The 9916-nt window shown below is 47.5% G+C and overlaps 1 long non-coding RNA gene across 1 annotated transcript in view; it reads right to left on the bottom strand.

The window, feature by feature from the left end:
- Positions 1–3815: 3815 nt before the first annotated feature.
- The window catches only part of LOC141976390 (uncharacterized), a 48965-nt gene continuing 42864 nt past the window's right edge, over positions 3816–9916 (bottom strand). The window contains exons 2-3 of the long non-coding RNA XR_012636104.1: positions 7006–7443; positions 3816–4246 (exon numbers count right to left, since the gene is read on the bottom strand). This is a non-coding gene — a long non-coding RNA (uncharacterized LOC141976390). The remainder of the gene's footprint in view (positions 4247–7005; positions 7444–9916) is intronic.

The raw sequence follows: 9916 nt of genomic DNA, 5'->3' as shown, positions 1-9916 counted from the left end.
CAGATAAAGCGCAAGATGGGAGATTAGTTGCTGTCTTCTACAGAGCACCAAATCACACTAGGCAACAGGATGTCCAGCTCCTTGCATGCCTATCAGTAATGTGTAGGGAAAAAAAGTTGAGTGATCCTTAGAAATTCTAAATATTATAGATGACAATTTCCTAATTCAAGAAGTATTGCTTCCAGCATGGGGGATTCTGTTAGATCTTCTCTTGACAGATAAAGAGGAACTGATTATAGAGCTAAAAATTAATGGTAATTTAGTTATAAGTGATCATGACTGGATCACATTTATAACGTGCAAACGGAATAAAGACCAGAACAGTGATATAGATACTAGGTGCTTTAAAAGGACCAATTTCACAAAGCTGAAAACAGTTATGGGCCAAATCAGCTGGGAGGAACAATTTAACCAGAAAAATGTGAATGGTAATTGGTAATTGTTTAAGAACACTTAACTAGAGACCCTAAAAGCCACAATTGAAGGAGAAGGTCATATTGGTTAAAATTTTGACCTGGTTTAGAGGGAAGTGAAACCAGCTATAAAAAATTAAAAATAACAAATGCAAGAATGGAGAAGTTGATAGTAATAAAAAAAATCAGAAGCTAAGAATTGTAGAAATTTGATAAGGGAAGCAAAGGGACACAAGGAGAAATCTATGGTCAGCAGAGTCCTTAAGGACCATATGAAAGAGGTTTTTTTAAATTATATTAGGAACCAAAAGCATCCTAACAATGGTACTGATCCGTTACTAGATGGTGGACCCAAGAACCTCATAATACCGACTGACAAGGGGGTACAGAGGGATTACAGGAATCTCCTGATTCTGGTATGTACATTCTGGTTCACCAAAGAATGTCAAAACATGCCAATGGTTATAATTGCCTGCTGCATCCTGCATAATATTTGTGAGGCAAAGGGGAAGAACTTGCCACAAGGGTGGAGGTGGGGTGGCTGTCTGCTGAGTTTGAACAGACAGACATAAGGGCTATTGGACGGAGCTGAATGAGGACGTATATGGCTTGGGGAGGCTTTGAAAGAGCACTTTAACAGCAAGCCACAGTAACATGCTGTGGCTACTGTGCTCAGCCTGGTGCTGCAATTTGGGAACCTGTTGGAAACAGTTTTGGTGCTTCCAGCACTTCTGTGCATATATCAATGATACAGCTACCACACCCCACTCCAGGAAAGAGGCAGTGAAGGTGGGTTCTCCAGACTTGCCTAGAAAGGCTTCAGGGAAGCAGCCAGAGCACAGCAGGCTCTGTTAAAAGCAGCTGCTGGGCCTGAGCAGGTCAGTTGCTGGCTGGGACCAGAAGGGTGAGGAAGGAGAGGAGTCGAGATCTTCAGCCCTGAGTAAGGGTGAAGAGGAAGGGGCTACATAGGAAGTGGCCCAGGAAATAGCAGCAGCAGCTATTACAGGAAGCAGCACTTGGCTGCTAATTGTAGGACCCTGGGTCAGGACCTGGATTAGTGGGTGGGCCCAAGTTCCCCCACCTCCCTGGCCACTGGCAGGGTGGCCTAAGCCCCAGGAAAGAGATAAGACTTGTTTAGAAGCCCAAATGAAGGGTGGGACTTAAAGAGTCTCCAGCGAGGAAGCCCTGGGGGCACGGCTCTATACCAGGGCAGACACGAACTTAAAGCTAGCCCAGAAGGGGCTGAGGACGGAGCCCCGAGACAGGGCTAAAGATAGTAACAAGGGCACAGAGACAGGCCCTGTTGGACCTATTACCCTGGACGGGATTCCTTCATGTGTTTAGACTGTGTGTGACTCAGCTGGAGGGCTGAGGCATCACCTGACGAGGGCAACAGCTAGCAGGGGACACCATGAGCAGAGAGTGCAGGTTGCACCGACCGACAAGAGGCACTCATGAGAGGTGTGCACCATCATACACCTGCTGTATATTTATGACACTGGTCCTATGGGCTGTGAGCGTACAAGACCATTACTTTCACTGCCAACTATAGTAGAAAGAGAGAGAGAGCCTGGAGCACTGGGCCTGGTGCAGGATCAGAGGCCATGAACCAGCTTCAGACCATGTAGGAAAGCAGATGCTTACAAGTTCACTGTCCAGTACATGAACTTGGCAAAGTTGGTGCTAGTGTACTAAGCACTTGCTATTTACGTAAATATATTCCAGCGAGTACAGCTACGTCCCAAACTAGTACAAGATGAGGTGGTTTGACAGAACAAGGAATAGGGATGTTTTGTCCGAGATATCAGGAACAAGGGGAGGTAACAAACAGAGGTCATGAAATACGTAAGGTTGTGTGTGTGTTGTGTATTCCAGTTGTTTGCCTCAGCCTGTAAATGGCAGGGTACTTTGCCTTAACCCTTTGTCCAGCCGAGGGGGCAGCGAAATGTCCCGCTGCTGACTGAGCTGAGTCCACTGTAATGGTCATATTTGTGTTACTGTGTCTGTAACCACGGAGCCAGGGCACTAGGACCATGCTCTGTTTGCAATAAACTTGGTCGAGCACCCTTGCCACTGAACTGTGCCTGTGGTCTTTCTTTATGAGTAACATCAAGGTCTGCTGAATTAACGTGCTGTACTATCTACTAATAACGTCGAAGCTTGAAGGACAGAAGCACTGAGCAGCCTGAACAGCGTTGGGCTGGGTAAGACTATTGAGGTCGGCTGAATCAGCTCTCTGCGCAGAGCTGGACAGCCCAGGGAAAGGACATACACACATGCAAGCTAACTGACAACACCAGCAGGCACTGTACACCACGTGTTGTAAACTAATAAAGATGAATCTCATTCAGAAATAAAAGGGTTTTATTTAGTTATGAAAACAGCACCTGACAAACAGTCTGAAGAACATACTAGTAAATACGTTTTAACTTAATTTTTTTTGGCACCTGTGATGGGGTGGGGAGTTCCCATCCAGTACGGGATGAGTTCACCCCATCCTTCGACCTGCCCTCTGTCTCTAGGCAGTGAGACCTAAGGGGTAAAGTCAATAGAGTTGCCCTGATCTGCAAGACTGTAAGGCCCAATGGCTGGAGCCTATGTAATCGCTCTGATCCATAGGGTGTTAGGGTCTCGTGACCTACGTCAATGCCCTTCTCTGTAGGGCAGCAAGGGCTAGCAGAGATATCCTGGGTCCTCAGGGCAGTAAGGCCTGGCTGGCGGCCAGAGTCCATAGAGATTCCCCAGGTCCTCAGGGCAGTAAGACCTGGCGACCCATTGGGGTATGTGGACCACAATCAGGAGGGAGGTGTGGCAGCCAGAGTAGGGGGACCTGGGCCCTGCCTGCTCCACCAGGTCCCAGCCCAGGGCCCTGTCAGTGGGGAGGGTGCCTGCCACTGAGTCAGCAGGGATCCGTCTGCAATACGCTGACTAGCATTGGGACAATGGCTATTCCCCCGGCTGCTTCCCACTGTGATATCTGTGGTAGTGGTCTGTGCAACTTCGGGGTCTCTGGGTTCCTCAGCCAGCGCAACTCCCTGTAACTCAGACCTCCCTGGGGCGTCCACAGGCAGCTGAGCATCTGCTTGGGTCTCAGTGCCTCTGGCTTCCTCGGTCCGGGGTTCCAACTGCTCCCAGGTGGGAGCCTACAAGGAACATCCTTCCTCTCCAGTGGTTAGCCCAGACTGAGCTGGGCTGCTCACTCTTATACTGGTTGCTACACCTGGAGCATGCCCAACAGGGACATGAGGGCATGACTTCTTCCACCCACAGCGAGGAGTTAATTCTCCCCCATCCAGTGCAGGGTGAGTTCACCCTGTCACAGCACCTTAATAAATAAACAAGGGAAAGGAACAGTGTAGGTACACATCCATCAACCATGGCTCTCGCAGGTCAGAGTATGTGCAGCTGTGGTTGTCCATGCTTTCTCCCACGATGGAGTGGTAGGAGGAGGCATGCTGACCCTGAGACCATGTAAAATGCTCAGTGTGTGTGTATAGGGAAGGGCTAAGCTGCCGTTCTCTACCAAGTGCGATGGAAGTCGGGCCCACGATTGTTGAACCTGGAGGTCCACAAGGGTCTGCTGCATTGCATTTGCTGTCGGAGAAGCCCCATTATGTCCTGGTGCATCTCCTTCTCCTGGGCCCCTCTCCTCTCTGCTCTTTCCTTCTCCAGACTTTCTGCAATGTTCACCCTCCAGGCCCTCTGTTCAAGGTCTGATGCAGCTCCCTCTTGCAGGATCTCAAAGAACATGTCCTCCTAAGTCCCCTTTTTTCTCCTCCTTATCCAGGTGAGTTGTTCTGCTGATGTGGAGGAGGAACCCCTCAATGCCACAACTGCAGATAAATCACACAGATTTATATTCAGCATAGTATGTACAAAAAGGAAAAATTAAGATTCATAAATCCCCCCCTTCTCTTGCTCCCCTAAAGTGTTAAATAAGACATGCTTATTGGTATTACTGCTTTGGAGTGCTTGATCATGACACTACTCACAGCTCTAGACATGGTGAATATGACCCGCCACCAGTGGTGAGAAAATGGTGAGGGAATTGCAGGGATGCACACAATGGAGTATAGGACATTGGCACCATTTTCCACAGATGGTAATGGAGGTGGAAGCTGTTATCTCACTCCTGAGGGTAACACAGGCAGAGAAAGCATAGTTGCTGCTGGTGTACCGAGGCCACCCGGCCCTGTGTGCTGCTAGCCCGTTTAAGGTGATGGTGACTGCTGAAGTTATCACTGACTGTAGTGGGAAAAACAACAAGGAGTCCTTGTGGCACCTTAGAGACTAACAAATTTATTTGGGCATAAGCTTTCATAGAACCCACTTCATCAGATGCATGGAGTGGAAAATACAGGAGCAGGTATAAATACATGAAAGGATGGGAATTGCCTTACCAAGTGTGAGGTCAGTCTAACGAGACAATTAAATTAACAGCAGGATACCAAGGGAAGAAAAATAACTTTTGAAGTGGTAATGAGAGTGGCTCATTTCAGACAGTTGACAAGAAGGTGTGAGTAACAGTAGGGGGAAATTAGTATTGGGGAAATTAGGTTTAGGTTTTGTAATCACCCAACCACTCCCAGTCTTTATTCCGGCCTAATCTGACGGTGTCCAGTTTGCAAATTAATTCCAGTTCTGCAGTTTCATGTTGAAATCTATTTTTGAAGGTTTCTTTGTTGAAGAATCACCTCTTTTAGGTCTGTTACTGAGTGACCAGAGAGATTGAAGTGTTCTCCTACTGGTTTTTGAATGTTATGATTCCTGATGTCAGATTTGTGTCCATTTATTCTTTTGTTTAGAGACTGTCTGGTTTGGCCAATGTACATGGCAGAGGGGCATTGCTGAAACATGATGGCATATATCACATTGGTAGATGTGCAGGTGAACAAGCCCCAGATGGGTGGCTGATGTGGTTAGGTCCTATGATGGTGTCCCTTGAATAGATATGTGGACAGAGTTGGCACCGGGGTTAATTGCAGGGTTTGATTCCTGGGCTGGTGTTTTTGTTGTGTGGTGTGTAGTTGCTGGTGAGTATTTTCTTCAGGTTGTGGGGGTTGTCTGTAAGCGAGGACTGGCCTGTCTCCCAAGGTCTGTGAGAGTGAGGGATCGTCCTTCAGGATAGGTTGTAGATCTCTGATGATGCGTTGGAGAGGTTTTAGTTGAGGGCTGAAGGTGATGGCTAGTGGCGTTCTGTTACTTTCTTTGTGGGGCCTGTCCTGTAGTAGGTGACTTCTGGGTACCCTTCTGGCTCTGTCAATCTGTTTCTTCACTTCAACAGGTGGGTACTGTAGTTTTAAGAACACTTGATAGAGATCCTGTAGGTGTTTGTCTCTGTCTGAGGGATTGGAGCAAATGCGGTTGTATCTTAGAGCTTGGCTGTAGACAATTGATCGTGTGATGTGGTCTGGATGAAAGCTGGAGGCATGTAGGTAGGAATAGCAGTCAGTAAGTTTCTGGTATAGGGTGGTGTTTATGTGACCATCGCTTATTAGCACCGTAGTGTCCAGGAAGTGGACCTCTTGTGTGGACTGGTCCAGGCTGAGGTTGATGGTGGGATGGAAACTGTGGAAATCTTGGTGGAATTCCTCAAGGACCTCCTTCCCATGGGTCCAGATGATGAAGATCTCATCAATGTAGCGCAAGTAGAGTAGGGGCGTAAGGGAACGAGAGCTGAGGAAGCGTTGTTCTAAATCAGCCATAAAAAATTTGGCATACTGTGGGGCCATGCGGGTACCCATAGCAGTCCCTCTGGCTTGAAGGTATACATTGTCCCCAAATCTGAAATAGTTGTCGGTGAGGACAGACAGATTCCAATGTGAAACTGCAGAACTGGAAGTAATTTGCAAACTGGACACCATCAGATTAGGCCTGAATAAAGACTGGGAGTGGTTGGGTGATTACAAAACCTAAACCTAATTTCCCCAATACTAATTTCCCCCTACTGTTACTCACATCTTCTTGTCAACTGTCTGAAATGGGCCAATCTCATTACCACTTCAAAAATTATTTTTCCTCCCTTGGTATCCTGCTGTTAATTTAATTGTCTCTTTAGACTGACCTCACACTCGGTAAGGCAACTCCCATCCTTTCATGTATTTATATCTGCTCCTGTACTTTCCACTCCATGCATCTGATGAAGTGGGTTCTAGCCCATGAAAGCTTATGCCCAAATAAATTTGTTAGTCTCTAAGGTGCCACAAGGACTCCTCGTTGTTTTTGCTGATACAGACTAACACAGCTACCACTCTGAAACCTGTAGTAGGAAAGTGCTCTAGTGCGGAGGAAGAAATAGGCTGCCAATCCCTAGAAACATTCGGGAGAATATTGCAGGTACCTGCATAGAAGTTTCATTGAGATCTCTCAGGAGGATTCAAGGGACATCCCTGTATCCATAAACAAACTGCTCTGCATTCCTCCGCCCGCCTACGCCTAACTCTAGAGGGGAATGAAAAGCAGATAAGAACTTTACCTTTCTTTGTTGTACCACTACTTCTTCTAGTATGAGTTAATTAATGAAAATTGGCTATTGGTGTCCTGCGAAGCTGGGGTGCCATCCCTGTAATAAGAAATTTATTTACACACTTACCCAAGGTTCCTTCCCCTGGTTCAGTCTCACTTGTATTTGATGGGCTGGACTGCAGTGCCGTCAAAAACAGGTCCTGGCTTGCTGCACAGCAGGATCCCCTCAATCGCCTGTGCCCCATACCCTTCTTCATCCACCTTCTCCTCCTTGCTGTTCACAGCAGGGGCCTGTGCCACAGGCTTCTTGGAGGTATCCACCACCATGCAGCTCTTGTAAAAGTGGCTGGTCCCTGTCCTTCCCCTTCTCCTGCATCTCCCAAGCAATCTGCTCATAGATGTTGATGTTTCTACAGTTGGTTCAGAGCTGTACCAGCACCGCCTCTTCTCCCCACAAGCCAGGAGATCCAATATCTCCTGTCTACTCCAGGAAGGAGTCCCCATGTAGCTGGCCTGGGCAGCTGGGCAGTTGCACACAGTGGAGAGCTGCTAGGTGCTTGCCAAGCTGGACAATCAGAAAAAGACATTTCACAAATTTGCAGGGGTTTTAAAGGGGTGGGGTGCTTTCCAGTTTACGTTACCCCTGCGCAGTGGAGTTCACAATTGTGACCAGAGCAGTCAGTGTCGGGCATTGTGGAACAGTGGGTGGAGGACTTTAGGGTCAACACAGATAACACATTGTCTACATTTATGCTGCGTCAACCTCAGCACATCAGCCATGACTCAACGCCACTTGGGGAGGTGGTATTACTATGTCAGTGTAATGGGACACTTACATTGGTAGGAGACAACTTAAAGTGTTGACAGGCGTACAATTAGTTTGATGCAAGGTGGCTTACGTTGACCTAACTTTGTAGTGTAGACCAGGCTTCAGACAAGAAATGTAAATTAAGTATTGTATGTTTCATGGTAAGCCCCCTATCACCAGTCTGGATGGAATGCAATTGAAGGATTGTATGAATTTTTAAAAAGAAACTAAATGGGAAGAAAAAAGCAGCTGTGGGGTGAGTGTGTGGAGACTGACACCCTAGCTGTAGGTGGTTTACGAAAGGGTTTACAGGAAGGATAAGCAGTGAGTGTGTGTGTGTGTTGGGGAGAGATGGAGATGATGACAGACACATCTGTAGGTATACATCTTATGTTCTTATACATTTCTTATGTTCTTATAAATCTTATGTTCTTATAAATTCATAGAGGACAGGTCCATCAATGGCTATTAGCCAGGATGGGTAGGAATGATGTCCCTAGCCTCTGTTTGCCAGAAGCTGGGAATGGGTGACATGGGATGGGTCACTTGTTGATCACCTGTTCTGTTCATTCCCTCTGGGGCACCTCGCATTGGCCACTGTCAGAAGACAGGATACTGGGCTAGATGGACCTTTGGTCTGACCCAGTAGGGCTGTTCTTATGTTATTATCTAGGGCTTACAGGAAGGGTAACAGTGGGGTGGATGAGGAGACGGAGACAGTTATGGTGACGGACACCCTATCTGTAGGTATACATCAAAGATTTACTGGAAAGAAAGAAAACACCCTGGCACCTTCATTGGGGGAATAAAAGGACAGTGCTTTTGCTTCATGGAAAAGGGGTCTTAGCCAGGCTTGGCTGAAAACTCTGAAGAGAACTTTGGGTGAGATACATGTTTTTAGACAAAAGAGTAATGTATTAGTTAAATGTAGTCTCTAGAAAGCATGTTATGATTTTGTTTTACGTATCACCATTTGTTTCCAATATTCGTACTCAGTGTCACTTGCATCTCTGTTCTTTGATAATAAACTTATCCTTGTTTTCACTATACATGTATCGAAGTGCTGGTCCTGAGCTGACCCTGGTGTTGTGTGGCAAATCGCCGGCACTACTACGATGGGTCTCGCTCTTTCTCTTCTTGGGTGGGGGGTGGTGGTTTCAGGGCACCATTTCTTACCCCTCACCTGGGGTATTAACTGCCCCACTAGTGTCCTAGAGGAGGGGAGTGGAGAGGGCGGGACCCGGACCCGCCCCCTACTCCGGGTCCCAGCCCAGGGGCCCTAGGGATAGCGGTAAACCGCTTGAACTAGCGGTTCCTTCCCCTGGGCTACTTCCCTCTCCTGCCCTTCAGCTTGTGGGGCTTCCTGCCCTCCCTCTGCACAAACCAGGTGTCCCTTTACCTAGGGTCTTGGTCTTCTTAGCCCACCGCAGCACTTCTCCAAACTCTCCTCTGCTTCCCTCCAAACTGCTCTCTGCTCCACCGCCAATCCACTCTGCTTCAACTCCTCCAAACTGCCCTCTGCTCCAACGCCAATCCACTCTGCTTCAACTCCGAGAGTGCTAAAGGAATTGGCGGCTGTGATTGCAGAGCCATTGGCCATTATCTTTGAAAACTCATGGCGAACGGGGGAAGTCCCGGATGACTGGAAAAAGGCTAATGTAGTGCCAATCTTTAAAAAAGGGAAGAAGGAGGATCCTGGGAACTACAGGCCAGTCAGCCTCACCTCAGTCCCCGGAAAAATCATGGAGCAGGTCCTCAAGGAATCTATCCTGAAGCACCTACACGAGAGGAAAGTGATCAGGAACAGTCAGCATGGATTCACCAAGGGAAGGTCATGCTTGACTAATCTAATCGCCTTCTATGATGAGATTACTGGTTCTGTGGATGAAGGGAAAGCTGTGGATGTATTGTTTCTTGACTTTAGCAAAGCTTTCGACACGGTCTCCCACAGTATTCTTGCCAGCAAGTTAAAGAAGTATGGGCTGGATGAATGCACTATAAGGTGGGTAGAAAGTTGGCTAGATTGTCGGGCTCAATGGGTAGTGATCAATGGCTCCATGTCTAGTTGGCAGCTGGTATCAAGTGGAGTGCACCAAGGGTCGGTCCTGGGGCCGGTTTTGTTCAATATCTTCATAAATGATGTGGAGGATGGTGTGGATTGCACTCTCAGCAAATTTGCGGATGATACTAAACTAGGAGGAGTGGTAGATACGGTGGCAGGTAGGGATAG

This window comes from Natator depressus, chromosome 23 (assembly GCF_965152275.1).
Source record: "Natator depressus isolate rNatDep1 chromosome 23, rNatDep2.hap1, whole genome shotgun sequence".
NCBI lineage: Eukaryota > Metazoa > Chordata > Testudines > Cheloniidae > Natator > Natator depressus.
This window is presented reverse-complemented; position numbering and strand designations above follow the sequence as displayed.